The sequence below is a fragment of the Melitaea cinxia genome, chromosome 6 (genome assembly GCF_905220565.1).
Source record: "Melitaea cinxia chromosome 6, ilMelCinx1.1, whole genome shotgun sequence".
Taxonomy (NCBI): Eukaryota; Metazoa; Arthropoda; class Insecta; order Lepidoptera; family Nymphalidae; genus Melitaea; species Melitaea cinxia.
Window position 1 is genome coordinate 14,258,038 of NC_059399.1, and position 23,526 is coordinate 14,281,563.

Here is a 23,526-nt window from a genome sequence, read left to right on the forward strand (position 1 = left end):
CATTGTCGCTAAAATTATTGAAAATTGTATGTGTGTGTGTGTGTGTGTGTGTGTCTTTTCCTGAGCTTAGGACTCCTACCTTGTAAGGAAGAAGAATATAAACTTATTTCACCACGCTCATTTGTTGCAGGCGGATTTTGATACTCATAGTCTTTCTTTATATACTTAAAATCTTAAAAATAAAGAACAAAACTTATAGTCATATCGAAATAAACAACAAACAAATGGTCATTCAAAAAAAAATCACTGTAATTATTATTAAATAAAAACTTTTAAATGAAAGGTTTATTAGTAGATATGCTACATATAAATTTGTTTTAAATATTTTACTTAAAGTTACCTTTTGAGTAAAATGAAAATAACTAGAGCATTGTTTTATTTTAAACACATTAAAATGTATGAGATAATAGTTATAAATGATGTGTTTACTAAAACCATTTAACTGAATAGTCTAATGAGAAACCGATCCATTTATCTTACTTAATGCGGAGTATTTAAGTTCAGCGAACAGTGAGTTTAACGTAAAAAGACTAACTTTGCATTTGGAATAAAATCTCCCTAACGTTTATGTTTATTTATATCTCGCAACGGAACTATATTTAGAATTAGAATTAAAATTTGAACATAGTTTTAAGTGCTATGACCTACCTTAACATGCACATATCCCATTATTTATTTACTTATTTATATAAATATTAGATTTTAAACGCGGCTTCGCTCGCATTGATTTTTTTAAATAAAAAGTATCTTATTTTACTTCAAATACCTCCAAGAATATGTGTACAAAGTTTTATGATGACCGGTTAAGTAGTTTTAGCGTCAAAGCGTAAAAAACGAACTTACATTCCCATTTATAAAGTTAAATATATTAGGGATTGGGGATTGCTAACACAGCCAACACTCTAATAATGAAATAACATTTTACAGTACATTTTTTTCCTTTGTTTAAAGAGACATATATATATATATATATATATATAGTATTTAGTAGTATATTAGTATACCATTCGGTATAACATATTTATATATATATATATATATATGTAGTTCTAAAATTTATTTTATATCATAGGGGTCAGTCTAATTATCCTGAACACAGGTTATTATAATATCCCGAATATAATAAGAGGTCAAACAACCTTACAACAAATTAAAATAATAAAATGCATGTAGTTCAACTAATTATGATTTTGTAATTTGCCTAGTAACATGTTTTTACATGCTTCAGCCAGTTATATCCCACTCCTGGGCATAGACATCTTTCAGGAAGATCAAGAGAAGAGAAGAAGAAGAAGAGAAGGATCAGAGCTTAATCCCCCACTTTGCTCCAATGCGGGTTGGCGGATATATTCCCTACTATGAGTAACGATCGCTATCAGGTGTACATGATAACAATCGGGACCGACGGCTTAATGAGCTCTCCGAGGCACGGTGGGGATACCCACAAGGACTGCACAAACATCCAGACCACGGCAAACATCTGTATGGCGAATACAAATGTTTGTCATATAGTATTCATCTTATATATAACGTTTATATAATATTACTATACGGAGTAATGTAATTATAAATATTAGCATTTCGAAGTTATAACTTCAAAAAATGCAGTATTTATTCACTTCCTATTTAGTAACACAGGTGACCACTAGAAAAACAGGACAGAATCTGGAAAATAATGTGCCACAAAAAGCTGGAACTAGGCTTAGAGCTCGCGGTTAACTTTGTCCATACATACAATCTATGCCTTTGTGAGAAAACTTTTTGCTGGTTTCGTTTCGAGCTTTTTGTGCGGCCAGAATGTGTTCCAGTTGAAATTGCGATTTAAAATAATTGTTTTCTGTGTACAATGTTACTAAAACTGTTGATAGAACAAAGAGACTCTTATTTTATTTTTATTTTGTATTATTTTTTCTATTTAGCTTTTTTTTTCGTTTAACTTATCAGGTCACATATGTTTTTGCGTATTTGATCCTCTTTCCTTCTTAACAATGTATATGAATTTCATTAAATTCTATTATTGTATGCTCATTTATAATTTTTTAAACACAGTTACATAATAAAAATGACGAATCATTATCAGCAGTTGGATAAACTGACTTAAGTTCCAAAAAGTCATCAAGTTATAAGGATCTTATAAGCCGAGATTAAAATTTATTTCACCTAGTTCTTTGTGTGTATATAAAACATTTTTACATATGTATGAACTAAAAGTATATCTACGCTTCAGCCTGTAATATCCCATTACTGGGCATAGGCCTCTTTCCCCATGTAGGAGAAGGATCAGAGCTTAATCCACCACGCTGCTCCAATGCGGGGTGGTGGATATATTCCCTATTATGAGTACTATGATATCTACGTCATAACATTTCTTCTAAGGAGAACATTTTTTTTTAATTGAGTTTGCCTTTTTCGCTTAGTGATTTAAATTTATAAGCAAATTAGTTAATGCACTTAAATTAAAGTAGTCCTAATAACAATCATAATTATACCTATCTGATTTTTTTAAAATGTTCAATTTATAACACAAAATACTTTAAAAACATTCCCGTGTAACTATTAACGTTGAGAAAATTAAATCAACGCAATAAGCCGAGCCTAGCGCGTTGAATCACGTCACAAAGGCTGAAACTGTGCAAATAAAAAAGTCAGCTTAACACGGACAAATGGGGTACATTTTGACAAAAAAAAAAAACTGCGAAGGCTAGCCCTTAATTGATTTAATTTGTCGAGAGTCAAAATTCCGTGGCGTCGGAGGTGTCGTCCGTGGGAAGCGATAAAACTGTGACACAATGTAAATGATTTTCTTATTTAAATATTCAAATATAAATATTTATGAAGATATTTTCGGACTATATCAACATTATAGATGTCTTGTCAATATGCTTTGGTTTTAATTGTAATAGACAATGTTGTAATACGGATTTTAAAAGAACTACAATTGACTTGAAAAGTGATTTTACGGCGAACATGAATATAAAAAATATAATGGTTAATTTAATATTCATTATTAGCAAAATAAAATTTACCTGCCAATATTTAACAAATTAATATACATAATTGAAATTTTTATTTATCATCTTGGTTAATTTTAATAATTAAATCTACAAATGTACACAGAGCCTTAGCCGTTCTTAACGTTTGTTTTTAGGCTTCGTTCAATTTGTTTTCATTAAAGCTTTTATTGTGAGCCGTGAGCCGACGTGCTTTATGAGCGGATTAAGTGCATAAGTGTAATTTCAATAGTATTTCGTCAATTAAACTTAATATTTTGTATAAGTGTTAACGTATTGTTGTAATATTAATACATACAGGATTATATATGTTCGTTTGTTGTGTAATGGTATAATTATTCTGATAAAAATATATATGCAATGTCAATGGCTTGAAAATGAAAATTAATAATAATATAGAATATTTGTTTTTTATTTTAGCAGCATAATTATCAATATTAAAATAACACAAATCCCCATTATTGTACTAATAGGACAGTGATGTAATGTAAGATGATTTTGATATATATTTTAAATTATTTAATAGACCATAAAATATTCTATTAAAACGGTTAGTTTACCTCCAAATAAGGTACAGATTGGTACCCGTTAAAAGTATGTTATGTACTTGTAATTATTTACTAAAAAGACGCGATCTCTGTTTTTATTTATTATATATAACAAGACGCCAATTTTACGACTATGGTCTTGTACAGGGTACCTTGATATGAATTTAAAATTTTGCCCATAAAGAAGCAGCGAATGTCTGAACTACAGAATTCAATCTTATGCTGTACAAAGATGGTGTTCCATAAAATAATACAAACTATTTAAAACTAAATCTCAAAAAAGTATTTGAAAAAATAGAGAAAATTTGTGTCATGGTACAGATCTGCTACTGTAATTGTATTACAATTTTTTATAATAGTTTTTCATTGGTCTCATAATGAAATATTTACATTTTTAACAATCGATTAAAATATTGGCGTTTTGTGTCATTATCATTAAAAATTAGATTTTCATTCACTTCGTAAAAATTAAATTTATGTATAAATTCTTATTTTGTTTTTTATCTTAAAAACAAAACACCAGTGAAGATTGGCCAGCGCCTTTACCTGCTCTAGTCATTGCAGTAATTAAGGAAAATGTGCACAATAATCTTAATACAGCGCTATATAATCCATGGTTTGATAGCTCTATACCGTTTTATTGTGAGCTTCACAGCGAAAAGGCTCTTTGTGATGTAAAAGATTGATGCTCATCATCCACTTGAGTCTTTACTGAAGAGCGAAAAATACGCTCCACTAGGCGGCATGTTTATTATTAACAAAACCTAAAATATCTCCAAGACATTTAAGTTAATTGTTATAAATATTTTATTTTCAATAGTCTAGTTTTATTTTTCTTATTTATTCAAATGAAATACTTAAACAAATTACAAACACGTTTATTAAAAGAATGACTTCTAACAGTTAGGCGATTGAGTATTTTAAATTATTAATTTTTTAAACAGTTTAAGAAACAATAATAGAAATACTCATTAGAGGACATTCATTAATTATGTGAGCTCAGAATGGGGGCAGGGGTCCAATGAAAACTCACCAAATCTCATTTAAACCGAGGGGAATAATCGAAAATCTCACATCAACTTCAAAAAATATAAAATATTACAGATATCAAAAAAAATTGAGTGTTAATTTTGCCCCTTAAAATAAATCTCATAGACCGAGCCTTTGGCAGATACCAGGTATCAAAGACTTCCAATCAAAAACATTTAACAAATTCACATTTCAAATATAGAATACTCTCACTGAAAACAATATCTTCTCTAAAAAATTATGTAACAGATGGCCCACTGTAAAACAAAAGGTACATCAGATAATTTATACGACGTCAAAATCATACATTATGATAAACGCTACCACAAAGAATTCAAAGTTAAATTAATATCCTGGGTGGTATTCATGGAAGCGTTGTTAAAAAACGCTAGTCCATAAGAAAACAATGCACTGGATTTATCGCCCACCTCTTGTGCCCAAAACATATTTACATTGATCTAAAAAATACTTCTAGAAGTGTCTTTAACTTTCTTCTGTTAAACATTTCTAAAAACTGTACGGACCACGCATTCTTTACAAATTAGTTCCTTGATGCGAAATCTGATTATTCGCGTCCACAAATATCAAATTTTAAAGCAGAAAATATTTTGCTCATAATTTGGAGCAGCCTGATTGGGGACTTCCCCACATAGCCTTACATAACATCATAGATAAATAAAGCCAAATAATCACCTCACTCTTACAGAACATCACAGATAAATAAAGCCAAATAATATACTGATTTTAAGTAATGTTGTTTTTCTGGGGTGAGTACGGTAGTCAGACTTCCTTGGGAGGGTTATTGGCTTAGGTCGGCAACCATCAGCCGCTTACCTTAAGGTGGACCATGTTCTTTTTTCCACTTTTGTTACATGAAAATAATAATGTGAATATATTTTATTACAGTTAGAGACTCTTCAAACTATTATTTAAAAAATTATACAATACATGTTCGTACGTAGATGTTATATTTTTACAGTTTTAAAACACATACATTATGTTTTGTTTATATAATAACTAATTTTAATATTTATGTTTGATTTTTTTTTACATCTCATCCAGTAGATGATTAACTAAGTCCACACAGAATTCTGTGTTCAGGTAAACAATGGCCAACTCTCTCTTTGTGGTTGGCTTCATATTTGTTTTACGAGTATATTCGCCTATAGGTAAGATGGCTTAGAATATTTTTAAACCCAGTTTCGTTTTTGTCACATTTAAATTTTTACCATTTTTATAATGGTTTTGAATACTCAATAGAAGAATCTTAAGGTATCATTTATTCATATATTGTTAATATATCATAGACCATATAATTTAACTGAGGTAGCCGACTAGGCAATCACCACGACCTTACAGAAGATCACAGCTACATAATACATACTGCTTTCAAGCAGTGATATGTTCCTGTGCTAAATAAGGTGCACAGTGGCGGGGGGGGGGGGGGGGGGGGGTTATTAAGCGTAGGGTCAGCCAGGAGCTTGCGATGGTTTTGGTGTTGCAGGTGTCTTTAAGCTACGGTAATCGCTTACTATCATCGCTTGTTTGCCGACCTCGTGGTGTAAAAAAATTTAAAAAAGTAATATTTACAGGGTGATTAAATAACAACTATAATTTCTTGTTATTTTATCACAAAAACTTTTATAGTATTATACAAATTTTAAACAAAATACGATCAATACTTAACACGAAAAATATTCTTCGAAATTGTGTTGAAGAAAAAGAAGAAATCTTAACGGAACTGAAGGACGAAACTCGTGTAATCCTTTAAAATTCTGAGTGAGGAAATAAGGGTTAAGTTTTAAAAGCATTTCGTAGATTGTGTGCAGAACAAGTTTAGGCTTAGCAGCGGACCGGCGTGTCCTCACATCCATACCTCACACGGTCTAAAATGTTATGTTTCATATTTTTTTATGATTTATTTGCTAAATACTTCAATTTTGACACGAAACGAAGTAACGGAAAACTAAGTCGTAATTGGTCTCATATTAATAAACGCTTTTTTATAGAAATATTTTTTGTATTGAAATTAGTTAAGACTAAGATTTAAGCGTCCTACATAATAAATATTTTTTTACTATTACAATATCAATAGATAGTGAAATGATAGAATGATGGTAGGTAACGCAATAGTACTTATTTGTGCCAGCCTACCTTAATATGTGAAAAAAGGTAAAGGGTTTACCTTTGTTTTTGTGTTTGTTGTGACATTTCTTTCGTTGTTTAACACTTTCTATATTATAATAATCACTATATAATATACTCCTACTTAGAAAGTAAACCACATTATCTACTGAAGAGAATTAAATATTATCATAGAAAAACATTATTATGTTTAGTAAAGTATTGCAATAGTATCTTTGTTATCAGTACGATATTTATAGGTTAGTGCGGTAATACAAGTATCTTGTAACTTAAGGCGTAGACCGACATACGACAATCGGATGGGGTTTTAAATAAATAATCAGGGAACTAACATCCGGTGCAGAGCGGCCGCTATGTCGCTTTTTAATAACACTATTTTATTTATTACTACCTACCGTTTATTCAACGTTTGTCTAATATTACTAATTCAAATCTGTATTTGCAGTGGAATATTTTATAATAAGATTTGAAATTATATATAATATCATTTATTTTTGTCAAATATTTAATACGTTCGATCGATTGTAATAATGAATGTTAAAATCAAATTCTATTTTTATGACTAGCAAATACATTTAAAGACGTAAAGTTACAAAGATTAATTAAAAATTTACAATTAATTAATTAGTACTTCAAATAAACTTAAAAGGTCCGATATTTTTGTCAAACACATACTGTTCCTTAATTTCACTTATCGATCGTAACTAAATTTAGAATGAAATTACCAGTAACTTATTTCCTTATTATATTACAGTGACATAATTATATATGTACATTATTTTTAGAGTTCAGTAACTTTTATATTTAAAAGGACAAAGAAAAGTAATTAATATTGATAATTAACAGACTTCCAAATAGGAGGAGGTTCTCAATTCGACTGTATTTTTTTATGTATGTTACCTCAGAACTTTTTACTGGGTGACCCAATTTCGATGATTCTTTTTTTAATCGAAATGTGGTGCGTGTCAGTTTTCTTTCAATTTAAGTCAGATGTAACCAGTACTTTTTGAGTTATATCTAATAATGCGTATTCGCTTGACTATTTTTCGTCGACCTGCGAGTGAGCTGACCTACGTTTTATTATAGCGTATAACTTTTCATTGGATATACTGATTTTGTTAATTTTTGTTTTAATCAAAAGCTGATGCTTGCCTTGTAGTTTCGTTTCAACTTGATTGAGATCCAATAAATACTTTTTGAGTAATCTTTAATAACCAGTATTTACTTGACTGATTTTTCGTCTACTTATGTTATATTACTTGTCGATGTAATTGAAGACGATTTTTTTTTTCGTTTGCGAACAAACAAAATTATCTTGAAAATAAAATTAACATTTCGAAAAAGTTGTTAATGACCATAATAATATGAATTTAGTTAGATGTGACTTTTGTAATGTTCAACAATGAATTGAATACTTTTAAAAGGATAACTGTTAAATTTTTTTGCTCGATTTTCCACAGAATTTACACTCTGAATCGATTTGATTTGATTTGAATACTACTTGTATATACCTTGCGAATACAATAACAAATATCAAAAGTATTATTTCCAGTAACAGCGAAATACAATAAATATATAACTAATGTTAATACCATGTAATAAGGAAACGCCTAATTGATATATTGATACGTGAAGGATTTGACACGTAAGTATACCGTTTGCCTGTCCGGCCTTTTTCATGTCAGTTGTATGAGAAATTATTATAGACGGCTTTTGCTTCAATTACTATGTATCATCCGTATCATTCTATATCATATTACAAACTATATACAATTTTATTTCTTAGTACTTAAAGTTGCGTTTAAAACAAACGGCTGAAAGAGATAAGTTCTTACATCATAAAACGTTTTTGTGGAATATCAAATGCAAAAACCCTTTGTGGAATTTTAAAAAGATAAAATGAATAGTAGCGAAAGACGGGGTTAATATTTATTTTTAATTACCTTTGTATTAGTGGTTTTATTGAAATGGCGGATAAAATATACACAATTAATGAATGTAGTTATAAAAGGACTTTGACACATATTTTTATGATAAATGATTCCCCCAAGTACCGATCTGAGTGAGACAGTAATCAGTGAATATTATTTTTATTATGTTTTACAATTTTTACACAGATAATTTTACTGACATTAACTAGCGTGTAACTTGCCAAAAATCTCTTAAACAATGTATTGTCTTCTTCATTAAATTTTATTATAATCTAATTAAACCATCAAGGAACACATCCTTAGTAAAATTATTCAATCGTTATTTTTGTATTACAATTATGAGACTTTTTTCTAATATCTCGATTTATTCAGTATTTGTTCAGTAGTATGAACATTTTTTTTATGACGAAATAAATATACAAGAAAAAAATAAAGAAAATATCTCATTTTACATATTCAATTTATAAAGCGTAAATAACCAGTAATACAATCAGTAACTTATACTACCTTCGTAGTTCGTAGCAACCGTAGAGCTTTCGTAGCAACCATCGTACATGTTAGCGTAGACTAAGAAACTGTAACGTCGAGCGAATAAAAAATTATACATTTTATCTCCATAAAATAATGGAACTTTTATTTTAATTAATAAGTGAAGTCCTTTCTCTTCTTTATTTTTAACCTTCTTAAAAAATCGACTGTATTTTTGAGTGTGTTAAATAAAATCTTCATAAACTTTAAAAGCTAATTATAATCATTAAATATTTAATAAATACGCTCAAAGTTGGCTTCATGTTAATCGTAATAAGTAATTCATCACTATTTATTTAAGAAATAACTTTATTATTATTATTTAATTGAATTTCTCTGTAATAATAATTACTTTAAACTTGTTTTCAAAATTTAATCGAAAATGGTTTTGATCGTATCGAAATGTATTTCCTATATTTAAAAACTAAATTCATATAATGTGAATCAAATAATAGCTAAAATTCTCGTTACTAAGGACCGCCAGCGACTTGGCAAACTGTCTCATAACAATATAATCGTAGATCGCGTCGTGTTAAATGTACGTTAATGCTATATTTCATTTACGTTCACTCGGCTGCACACCGATTCCGCCTGTCAAGACTATTGTTAATTTATGATAACAGTCGTGTTTAGATTTAAGATATTTATAGATATTTATGAAAATTGAAGTCAGGAGATATATTTATTATTTGAACAAAGTTATTAATAATAATAATAATATTTATATCTGTAAGACACCTGCAGTCCACTAGTTAGTCACATTAGAAACTTACAACTACGCTATTTTCATTTAATATTAAAATAAAAATTAAAAACTACTTGCTTGCTTCTTCCCCTTACTTGCTTCACCACAAACAAAGTGCTAAGGCAATGAATGACTCGGCAAGCTCAGCACTGAACTTCTTTGGAATTATGCTAGAAATTTTACTATCATGTATCTCAACCTTACAGAAGATCACAAAATAACACAAGTAGTGTTTTATTTCTGTAGCCAAAACTCCTGGGAAGGGTCAGGATTAGGGTCAGCAACGCTCTGGCTATTCCTGGTGTTGCTGGCGTCTATAAGCTACGGTATCCACATACCATGCCTTAAAAAATTCTAAATTTCTAATAAAAAAAATATAGCTCCATTTTTATATAGATAAAATAGAATTTTAGGTCATATTGATAAATATTTCATGCTATGATTATATGCCAACGTTCACCACATTTCTTATGTTGGTATAAAAATCAATCGTGTAGACGATTAAATGAAAACGTGCTATTGATATCTTTAAAAATGTATCCGTGTACAGAACAAAGACAAGCAGAAAGAGCTGCGTTAGTTTTTGTGTTATTTTTTTTTTTTTTTTTTTTTTTTTTTTTTATTTTATTTAATATTTGACGGCACTTACTGGTTCAGTGTGAAACTTTCAGCTTCCTTATTCTACTTCAGAGAAGAGGCCTATATTTATTTATTTATTTACAGAAAAAAATAGGTACAATTTATGTGATAATCAGAGCAGCAAAAACAATTAACAGTTTTACAGTGCACTGTTTTTCTAAAGTAATAAAACTAAAGTACACACGATATTATATACTAATATAAAATATGACATAAAGCTATATAAATAATAGATTATACGTGTGAATAGAATTGGAAATAAAAAAATATATCAAATGGTTAAAGAATAATAATAATTATAATAAAACTAATAAATGCGGCCATTTAATTCTCTCTCTATATGTTGGTCTAAAAAGAATTTTTTAAATATGTCTTTATAGTTGTTTTTTGATTTTTTTATTTTAAATCCGATGACAGATTATTTATTAAGAAAGGAATAATATATTCAAGCGTACGTTTTCCATAAAAATTACTATGTCTATTTATATGAGAGGTTGTCGTTGGTTTATAGGTTAAACAGTAAATTTAAAAGAAATCTTTTTTTTGTAAAGATGTTATAATCAAATCGCTAAATATCTCAAACACAGACAGGAAGTCAACGAAAACCATATTTTAAAGTAAGAGTCACTTTTATTTTACTTCTCAAGTCGGAAAAATTGAACGAATTGAAAACGAACGTGACTCGAATAAAACATGGATTCTTGAAAATTAAATTTAATCTTGTTTTTTTTTTTAATTCTTCGAAACTAAACTGATCGTATCTTTTAATTTTATTATGAACTAACTGTATAACATACAAAAAATAAATTAGCCGAATCGGTCGAACCTTTCGAGTTATGCGCTTAGCAACATTTATTTTTATTTGTATAGAAGATAGATAAATACTAGTTTCATATATTTTTTTTTATACTTTGTCTCCGCTCTTATGTTATCGGGTAAATGTAGCAGTTTATGTGTGACCACAGGACTGACCACTGAACATTGTTGAAAAATAAAAACACCAAACAGTTAGATCTTAATCTGTTTCATCTTCTTGGTTCAACTTTCAATATAAATAGCTGCTTTGTTGATTGCACTGACTATATCTGTAATTAGTCTTCGTTCGTACCATAGCTGGACAATATAATTTTTTATTCAGGAGAATTAGAACTTATTAGAAAGGTTACTTTGTTACAATTTAACGTTTCAATACAACACCTAGTATGAGATTAATTAAAAAAAATAGCCTTTAAAAATTTAATGAACTACTCGATTGACTCGACTTGATTGATTGAGCTCGACACATATTCACTGATCTATTTTGATATTAAATATTACTAATTAACAAATTAATGCTTCAAAACTTAGTTTTACAATATTATACCTTAATTAATATCACTAAAACTTTCAAGTCTCTGACAAAAAACTGTTCTATAGTAACACAAAGCCCGACTATCAATTTCCACGTCGCGTATAATATATTCGACAATGTGACCTATTACTCACACTTCGTCGCTAGGGTCTTTGCGAGCTGTTTACTGTAATGATATATTACCTGCGTCAAAAGGTGTGAAGGAGATCAGTGATAAAAAGGATAAAGGGCCGAGGACAATGTTTAGGGATACTAATATCCATTTCATGATTGAGGATGGAGTGGAGTAAAGAAACTATGAACAGTTTTTCAAATGCGTTGTTTTTAAGAGTTGTTTTTTCTTTTCTGTATACTTTTTTATTGATTTTAATAGCAATATTTACTCCTAGTACTAGTTACTTCATTACTTCATCTATTTATATATATATATATATATATCGATAAATATTTATATTAAATTATCTAAGTAAAAAATAATTGTAGATATAACTCGACTTATCGACTTCTAATTTATTCTTTTTTTTCTATACTGTGGCATACTTACAATGGAAGAAACGTGTTTATTGTGTTCATACACAACAACACTGAAATAACAAAAGTACATCAAAATACCGTTCTTCTAAAATAAGAACAAACTTCTCAAAACTAATGACATTTCAAGAAGATTTAGGACAGCGTTAGGAGAATACTTAGTATTTGCGAAGGCCGGATTAAAGCCCTCGGCCCTTCGTACGGCAAATATTGACGATTCGCTGTTTTAATGCCGACGTTAAACAATCGGCGATTAGAGCAGCACTCCGGGTATTGAAAGCGTAAACGCTACTCATTTATAAATCAATTTTAAATGAGCCGTACGCGTGTTTGGCGATCTCGTTATCATGTCTATTTCTCATATTTAAAGGCTCGTTTCAAAAACCCACACAAAAAAGTTATTATCAAATTATGTAGGTGGTGTTGTTGTATGATAAACTTACATACAAATGTCTACATTCTAATAATTATAAAAAAAATACATCATCATACATACATCTATCATATACTAATAAAGTATGTAGTCAGTACATTTAAATTGAAGATACAAGTAAAGAGCAATAATAAAAATACAAATAGATGTAGCAACGAAAAGGAAAATAAAAATAAAAAAAAAACAACAAAAGAAATTGCACCATAGAACAATTTAACTCGTTAAATCGTAACTATTTAAATCGTCTCTATCTTTAGATAGTGACCCTTATTTAGTTTTTAAAAGTGATTTAGCCTCCTTTATAGGTAAGGGTAGATTATTCCATAATATAATAGCCTGAACAGTAAAAGACTGACCAAAATGCAACCAAACCAACCAAGACCAAGATGGTCAAAATAACCGACGACATTAGATTAGCCATGGACAAACAAAATCTCACGGTGTTGACCCTGCTGGATTTCAGTAATGCATTTAATACTGTGGATTTTGATATACTGCTGGCTATCTTGTGTTCTCTTGGCATATCTCCATCGGCAATTGGCTGGTTTCATAGTTACTTGTGCGGACGGCGGCAGCGTTTGCGTGTCGAAGATTCATATTCAGAATGGCTAAACGTAGTTGCCGGCGTTCCACAAGGTGGCGTGTTGTCTCCACTTCTATTTTCTATCTTCATAAACTCTCTCGGTCCTCATATATCTTCTCCCTACCACCTGTATGCAGACGATCTCCAAATTTATTCCCATGGAAAATTAGTTGACTTACCGACCTCCATAAATAAGTTAAATAGCGACTTAGAAAGCATTTATAGTTGGAGTAAATCTTATGGTCTAAACGTTAATCCTTCTAAGTGTCAAGTTATTATCATCGGTAGTTCAAAACTAGTAGCTCGAATTGACTGGTCACTTATACCACCCGTCATTTTTAATAACACTGTGATTAATTACAGCGAAAAAGTAAAAAACCTTGGTGTAATATTTGACAGTCACCTCTCGTGGACACATCAACTAAGTGAGTTAAGTCGCAAGTTATTCGCAGCTATCGGATCCCTCCGCCGGCTTCAATACTTCCTTCCTTTGTCTACCAAAATTGCGTTAGCACAGTCACTCCTACTACCAATTCTTGACTATGCTGATATTTGTTACCTAGATCTTAAGGAGGAGCAGCTAAATAAGCTTGAGCGCCTCCAGAATCTCTGCATACGATTTATATTTGGTCTTCGCAAATATGACCATGTATCCGATTTTCGTAATCAACTCAAGTGGCTGCCTATCCGCTCTCGCAGGAATACTCACATCCTCTCTTTGCTTTATTGTGTGCTTTTCCATCTAGATACTCCTCTTTACCTAAAAAATCGCTTCGAGTTTCTCTGTGACACTCATGAGCGTTCACTCAGGTCATCTTCAACCTTAATACTCAAAACTCCTTCCCATACTACTTCCTTTTATTCAAACTCTTTCTCTGTTAAAGCTGTACAGCTTTGGAACAATCTTCCTCTTTCTATTAGGCAAGCTCAATCTCTATTCTGTTTTAAAAAATATCTAAAGGCTCATTTTTTGTCCCTAAATAATTGTTAAATATCATCTTCGCAATATATTATGTAGTATTTGTGTATGTAGTATATATGGTGTATGTATGAAGTTATGTATATGTAGTGTTTATGTAAATGTATAATTATGTGTATATATATATATGTGTATATATATGTATTATATGTAGTATATTTACTTATTTTTATATCATATAGCTTGTAAACTCCTTGCCAATTCTTTATCAACTATTTGTACACTTCCCTACCGCTTCTCATTTTATATGCCCTGTCCTATACCCTAAGGTTGTCTGGAAGAAATCGCTCTTAGCGATAAGACCGCCTTTGTACATCTTTCTTCGTATGTATCCCTTTTTGTAACATTTCTTTGTAGTGTACAATAAAGAGTATTTATTATTATTATTATTATTAATGCTTAGACTTAGCAAAAGACTTCAAGATGATCTTAATTCTGTATTTTAGGCCTTTTTATATGGGTAAAAATTCTATATTTTGCTATTGTTAGTTACTAGTTTATTTATTATTGTATTTGTATGTTGAATTGCCCAATATAAATAAATAAAACGTATCTAAACAAGATACATTAATGCGAATTTCTTGGTCTACGCGGCGCTAGGTACGCCACAAATAAGAGGGCTCCGACCCCGCAATTTGCTATGCAACCTTCCTTTACACTTATTGTATATACGCCTTAATACTTTCGACAGTAGATGTTTATACTTCGCCTTGAGGCTTTTGACATTTCTTGAATGTTACCAATTTACGACTTAACATTTTAGGTAAATAAATTTATTTCATTGTTCAATTGTTTACCAACGAAATTTGAATTAATTTTTAATTTGTTTTTCTTTGTGTATGTATAGTTGTTATTTTGTAAAGGCCTATATATAGGTATAAGGATTTTGTGACAGAGCTGGATTGAGATGGGCGTAGGACTCGAGAAAGTTTGCATGATAGTCTTTAACTTTTTGTGATACAAGGTTGAAATTTGACAGAGATAATTAATAGTTAGTACACGTTCGCTACAAAAGGATTTTGTGATAGAACCGGATTAAGATGGCCTCGGAATACTAATTATTTATACGAGGTATTTTTTTTAATTAGAAGCATGAAGCTTAACTTTTGCACTATTAATTAAAATACTATTAATTACAATTATTATTTGAAAGCTTAAATGAAAAATTTGTCATTTTAAAACTGAAAACATCAAATTTTAGTTCTGGACTTTTGTGAAAATTCTTACCTTAAATAAGTAAAATAGGGGATGAAATTTTCTATGAAAATCCGTTATTTCTTGAGTGAGAAGTTTTAAAGATTTTCAAAAGACGTTTGATCAGCAATTTTTGGAAGCGTAAACTTTTATTTTTCCAGCGTTTAGAAAAATACTGTATTGTAAAATAGGAGAATAATTCGTATTACTGGAATTACCTAAAAATGGCTTGAGAAACCTAAGGGAAGACTGTTTATCGCACGACTGCTCCATGTAGCGTTCAATTGAGAGCGAGCTTTTGCGAGCAGTCTGGTAGTTCTAACGTACGAAAGGTAAACCATAAATGTGGTGCAAAGAGGTCATGAATTGTTGTATTATAATTATTATACACTACTTTAGCCCCTGTAAGTAAACATCATAAATTTCTACGCGAGCAAAGCCGCGCACAATTGCTAGTCTGTTATATATATGGCAGAAAATAATTTGCATGTTAGATACCTAATTAAAATTACATAAAACAATAAACCAAAAAAAGTAATACTCCTAAAAATATTTTTTAACGTTGCAAGATGAAGCTAAGAATTTTTTACCTTTTTATGTCGTAGTACGAATTTTCATACAATTTGTGAAGAAATCTCTTTCATAACCTGATATTGTATCAGCGTCCCATCGCATTTATATTTATATATGCAGACGATATAAAGCGTTCCCTGGAGAGAAAGCCGACAAGAAATTATGCAAATATCGGCCTTCAATCGAGAACAATTACGAGGTATTATCGCCCGAAACTCAATTTACAAAGTTAAGTAAATATTTTAATAACGTTTTTGATGCTTTGTTAACTTTCTAAATAACATTTTTTTTTTAACATTTTTAGAAAGCACATAATTTTTACATACATACATATAATCACGCCTCTTTCCCGTAGGGGTAGGCAGAGACCACTTCTTTCCACTTGCTACGATCCTTACATACTTGTTTCGCTTCATCCACTTTCATTATTCCCTTCATACATGCTCGTCGGTTTAGGGTACTCTTGACCTGGCCTTTTTTCAAGACGTCCCCGATTTGGTCTTGAAATGTCCGCCTAGGTCTACCCCTTCCAACACTTCCACTCACACTCGCCTTATACACTTTTTTCGTCAGTCGTTCTTCATTCATTCTCTCGACATGACCAAACCATCTCAGCATACCTTTCTCAATTTTTGTCACTACATCTTCTTTCAGACCACACCGTTTCTTTATCTCACTATTTCTCATCCTGTCACTCAGTTTAACTCCTATCATACTTCTTAACGCTCTCATCTCAACTGCATTTATTCTGCTTTCATGTTTCTTCTGCCATACCCAACTTTCACTTCTGTACATGAGTGTCGGAAGCAACACCCCCTCATGCACAGCCAAACGAGCCTTTTTAGACACCTTCCGACTGCTCATAAAGGAGTTCAAAGCTCCGTCCACCATGTTTCCTGCATTCACTCTTCTTTCAATATCACTCTCACACTTTCCATCTCTTGTAAACTTCGAACCCAGATACACAAACTCATTCACCTGTTCAATTTGTTCATCTCCAATCACGATATTACAGTCTGTCACTACCTCATCTCTTTCAAACACCATCACTTTCGTCTTCTTTACATTCATCTTCATTCCCTTTCTAACAAAAGCTCCACTCATAGCAGTTACCATCTCCTGCAACTCCTCGGCCGAGGACGCAAGTAACACTTGGTCATCAGCATAGAGAAGACATTTGACGAGTAACTCACCCATTCTCAACCCACTTTCATTCTCTTTTAACTCTGTCAAGCAATTGTCCATGAACAAGTTAAACAGCCACGGTGACGCTACACATCCCTGTCTAACACCTTTTTCGATATTAAACCATTCAGTGTATGCCCCGTTTATCCTCACACAAGCACTAGACTCCCTATAAAGAGATTGTAGTGCTCGCATGAGTGCGCCGCTCACACCGTACACGGACAATGCTGACCACAATTCATTCCTCACCACTCTATCATAGGCCTTTTCCAGATCCATAATTTTTAGTATAAAAATTAATACCTATGTATTTATTTTTGACAAATCGACATTACCTTGACATCGCTTTGAAGTGGTGCGTGCACCGTGTGACTCACACAGCGGTGATGTCGGTTTCGATTCCTGCTCGAGATGGATATTTGTATATGTAAAAATATTTCTTCCCGATATAGTTGTCTGTCTTTTTGGGTCGCCTCACCGTGCCTCATTAACAAATTAGTCCCGGTTGTGAAAATAAATACCAGATAGCCATCGTTACTCATAGTAGGAAATATATCCGCTAACCCGCAATTGATAAGCGTCGACCCTTCTCCTACACAGAGAAAGAGACCTATGCCTAGCCGTGGAATGTTACAGGCTGAATTGTATTACGCCTTAGACATAGTTGTTCGTGTTTGTATGTTAAACATATTATATGTATGTGGTGGTTTATATTTTAGGTATCAGCAAACAGGTATGAAAATTTTTGCCTAAATACATATTACACACAAACTCAGGGTAGAAATCCAACCTACGGCCTAGTACTGAGAGAGCACGGCCTAAAGCAGAGTCACCGCCAATTTCACCTAAGGTCCAGTCGAAGATACTACTCAAACTCTACACAAGGTACTATTTAGTTATATAATACTCGTATTAAATCATTAATCAACAATAATGCAAAATTTAAAAGGTTATTTATTTTTCTCGTTTCTTTGATGTCATGATATTTTTTAAAAATATGACAACACAACTCCCGTCGAACACCCTAGCACCTGGCGTAATTATATCCTTTGAAGAGTGCCCCTCTTCACGTTGAAAATTTAAATATTAGAATCGAATGAAAAGAAAGAAATCATTCGAAACATTCTTCAACTACTGCTACCTCAGGCCTCGACTGCAATTTGTGAGTATAATTAATTGATACAAATATATTAAATCTTTAAGATTACACGCAATTTATGTGATTAAAAAGACTAATTAAATATTTATATTGCAAATTATTAAAAATTACAAACAAAAAAAAACAGTAGCACTATAAAATTCAGTATGTATGGAAATGTTTCACATGTATATGCCAAGATTTAGTAAACCTTCTATTCTATTCTATTATGTCTTCTATTATGTCTGAAGCGATCTTTCATTATAGTTCTATTATACTTGCACTTTTACTAAAATTACCTTGGTACACAACCGTTCTGGTGTTTATCGCCTTAACCCAACGGTCTCGAGTTCGATTCCCACTAGAGACAAACATTTGTATTTGTAATTGTAAAAATATTTGTTTGTGATCTCGGTGTACGTTCTTGTCTATCTCCTTGCCGCGATCGTGAAATAATTATAAATGAATTAGTTATAGAATTTCTCAAAATATAAAATATTAATTTAAATATGATCACAAATATAAGTACAAACCTATTTCTACTGAATCTTTTTATTGATTTTTGAAAGCCTTTCAAAAAACCATCAAAAAAGGAAACTAACTAAACCAAACATGAAATCTAATTTCAAAAATTTTCCAGTTATAAATCTTAGACGCCGAATAACCCAATAAAGGTATAAACTCGTAAATCCGAATGAGGGATGGTAGCGTGACAATAGGGCTATTGTGCCCTTCAGGAACACACGATATATCAAGACGGTGACGTTTACATGCCGACCACAAATAGCGTACATAATTATGTAAGTAGATAATGTATTAGCACTATGTTTGTATGATAATGCGAAACGGTTTCCGGTGTGATGATTGACGATTTTGTGGAACAAAATTGTAGTCAGAGTACAGTACCCAAAGGTCCTGAGAATACGCTGAGTTGATAGCTAAAGTAGCATCGGCATCATGATTGTAATGCTCTTGTTGTTGCTAGCATAGGCTTAGATAATCGCTTACCACAAGGCGAACCGTATGCTTGTTGACCACTTTAAAAAGGAAAAAAATAAGTACACATGGCATACAATTCAGAGGAAGGCTACTATAAAATTACATAGGTTATATACGCAAAGCATTGGTCTCTTTAAGTTGGTAACGCAGAGGTATATCGGTAAGTTATGAAGCCTTTTAGTACAGTTTTTGTATTATTTCCCCTCGCTCGCCCGTCGAGTGCGTGAAGGAGTTGTAATTCAATTACCCAGCTTACTCGACTTCCGAATATAGAAATGTGTTGAAATGCGGGTTTTATGTAACTTCTGTTACTTTAATAAATTATTATTTCTGTAATAATTCTTAAATTCCATCATCTTTACGTTACAAAATGTTACCATTGTTTTGATGCTAAGCCAGACCTTCGAACTAAGAGTTTTCTTTTATTGTTCATGTTTGCTCTGAAGAGTTGATTTGAAAAAAGAAAAACACTTTTCTTTTTATTTATATATTTTGAATTATAATCTAGATACTTGTAATAACAAAATATTGTTTTGGGTGTTTGTCCACGTAAGTATCACCACGCTTCCGGGATCATGTAAAGTCGTCGTTCCTTGTTGTTATTATACTTAATAATGATCGTTATTCATTGTATAAAATCATTCACCAACTAATAGTTGAGCGAAACCTAATAAATCCAGCTCAGACAATTCTAGTAGAAGATGTCCTTTTGCCCAGCGAGAGGGACGTCGAGTGGGACGTCGAGTTAACAGAGCAAAGTAGGGTAAGAATAATGTGAGCGCTATAGACCTATTTTGCCCTCTTATGGAAATGCGTGAACTTAAAAATACATTTATTTCATTTTAATATCGCACTAAGATTCGATATGAAATTTAAATTGTAATTACTTTTATTAAACTTTATAGTATCTGCAACAAATTTAACGTTTCTACACCTAGGCATCTCCATAGATTTCCTGTTAGTCGTAGGTTACAAGACGACGCCAGTATCGCAGAATATTCGTAAGGATTCCCCGAGCAACTTTACTTTAACAATTAGGGCTCACGTTTCCGGTTATAGAAATCAAACACCACGCAAAATGGATTTGTTTGTAAAATTCTATTAAAGTTCATAGTGGAAAACTTTGTAAGGTATTTTTATTTTTAAAGAGAAATCTTTTTAGTTGTTCTATAGACTACAAGTTAATCCGTTTATCAATACTAAGGATATCGGGAGAATACTTTTAACCTTATGAAAAGACATTCTTGTCTGTTCTGTCACAAAAATGCGTTCATTTTAATTGTTTATTTTGTTCGTTAAATACGTTAATCTTATATATAAAATTCTCGTGTCACAATGTTAGTTAACATTCTCCTCCGAAACGGCTGGGCAGATTTTTATGATATTTTGTATGCATAATCGGGTAGGTCTGAGAATCAGCCCACATCTATTTTTCAAAACCGTAAGTTAAAAGGCTTTAAAGGGATTAAGGGGGTTAATAATATATATGACAAAACAACGTTTGCGGGATCAGCTAATCTATACATATAATAAAATGGTAGAAAAGTCAAAACTGTACATTGAATATTTTTTTAAAAGAATACTTGGGGTGTGATCTACAATCGATAACGAAGCCAAAAATATAGTTTTTAGAATTTTTGTCTGTTTGTCTGTTTGTCTGTATGTATGTCCGGGATAAACTCAAAAAATACTAAATGGATTTACTTCAAATTTGGCACCCTCCTAGAACTCTCTATACTATATTCCTCATTTCTATGATGAAATATATGTAAATAATATTGGATTAGTTAACAAAGGTTCACCCACAAACAGTCTTTTCAAATTCAATAAACTTCAGGACGAATAGACAGCGAAGATATATGAGGGAATATAAATGTAAAAATTATTCTATTGTTGAAAGACCGTCCTATATTACTTTTGCTGAATTGCAGAAATGCACATGCAAAGACTTAACTTACCTGCTACTACCCTTCTAATGAGACTTCTTTTTCTTAAAGCCTGCTAATGAAGCATTACGAGTAAAATAAAGTAAAACTTCAATTATTATTCAATTTTTAAATAATTCAATCATCACATGTCTGCTAATAAGTTTTACATTGAAACTGATTGAAGTAACACGAAATTTAGTGATTTTCTTCATGGTAAAGCTGATATCCACACAAGGACTGGGTATAGGTATTTGGGCGCCTTTACGCGCCGATACATCAGAGCGGATGTTAGTTAATTTTATAAATGTGATTGGTATATGTATTATATAACAATGTGTATTTTTAGTACACGTATCTTTTCCAGCGCTTAGTTTCTGTACTTGACAGTTTCTTTGTCATTTATGTGTACCATTCCGCTTCTACGACTCATAGCGTATTATGATCCTGTATCAATAGAACTTTCTAGATGAACAAGAAGCTCATGAGATAAAAGACTTTTTAATAATGTATAAACGTATATTTAAGTTATAATTATATAAAGAGTTTTATTTATCCGTTTTATATTTATATATAAATAATTAAATAATAGCATGTATTAAATTATACATTTAATCGGATTACTTGTGACGGATTACTACCAACAAGCGCATAATACGTCGTAATACCACCGCTTATAATCTAAACACCTTGTAAAACTCAAGAAATCATGTTTGTAAATATTTTTTTAATATTTATTTAATGTTAAATTTGTATGCGGACTCTAAGATATACAGCCTTATCTAGCGAGTTTAAGATTTTCAAGAAACATTGTTGAGCTGATGTATGTATATGCAATAAAAAAACGATAATAATATAAAATTCGATATAAAAATTGAACTTGTAACTTACGAGTAGTAGATAAATAGAATCATATATTGACATTTACCTCTATGATGATGATGATGATGATAATGATGATGATAATTATACAGGTGTTTGACCCCAAAATGTGACCCAGGGTGAAGCAGCTGCTTCAAATGGGGGGTTCTGTAGATGTAATCACGTTCAAATTAAAATAAGAATTCCTAGCATATTTTTAAATTTTACTTTGTTTAAATAGACGAGCTACTTTTATGTACTCGTTTCGCATGATACCTTTTGTGAGCGTGTAAATTACAGCCGTTTTACAATGAAAAATATTCTACATTATAAATACACTAATTTTTGTAACCGACTTCAAATGGGTTAAGTCATGTCTTTGATTTCGATTTTAAAACAACTTTTAGGTGTATTTTTAAATTTATAAGAAATTTACTGTCATATATAACTTTGTTGAAAATTCCAAGAATTTTATTATGATATATTATAATATTAAAAATTCCCTAATTGTAGAAAACTTTATTACGTTACAGATTATTGAAGTCGTAGCGCATAAAGAAGAATTTTATTTTGGGCCAGCGACCCGCCTGACTTCACGAAGGTGCATCGAAGTACCAATAAAGAAAGTGAGAAGTGAGATTATTAAAAATATTACAGTCCAGTCGCTGAATGGAAGCATTTTCTTTTCATGTGTCAAGTGATGTAATAAAAATATTCTTATTATTCTTATTACTACTGTTTATTACGATAAATTAATATAGTGAAATATAACAAATATGTTACTGTAAAATACAAAATTGTAGTTTTTTTTTAATATTGTTTGCACGGAAGCATATTTAGAGTATGAGTTATTTAATGGTTGAAGTAATGATAAGATCTTCGCTAGATTTAATCAATAAATTGTAAAACATAAATTATAAAGAAGAACTCAATTAAAAATTCTTGACATCTATCAAAAATTATTTTTATAAACAAAGTAAAACAAGAAATGACGTTTCATTATTATTTCCATATAAAAAGTCTAAATATGTGGTCATGGTTTATTAATCTCGCTTCTATATTGCAGATTAGTATTTAAAAAAGACAAACTTCAAAGTATATTACAATAACAAAAATGTAGGTATATACTATTTTCATTGTAATATTAAACTATTTTTTTAAGAATACAAACGAACTTACCTCTATACTTTAGCGTTTC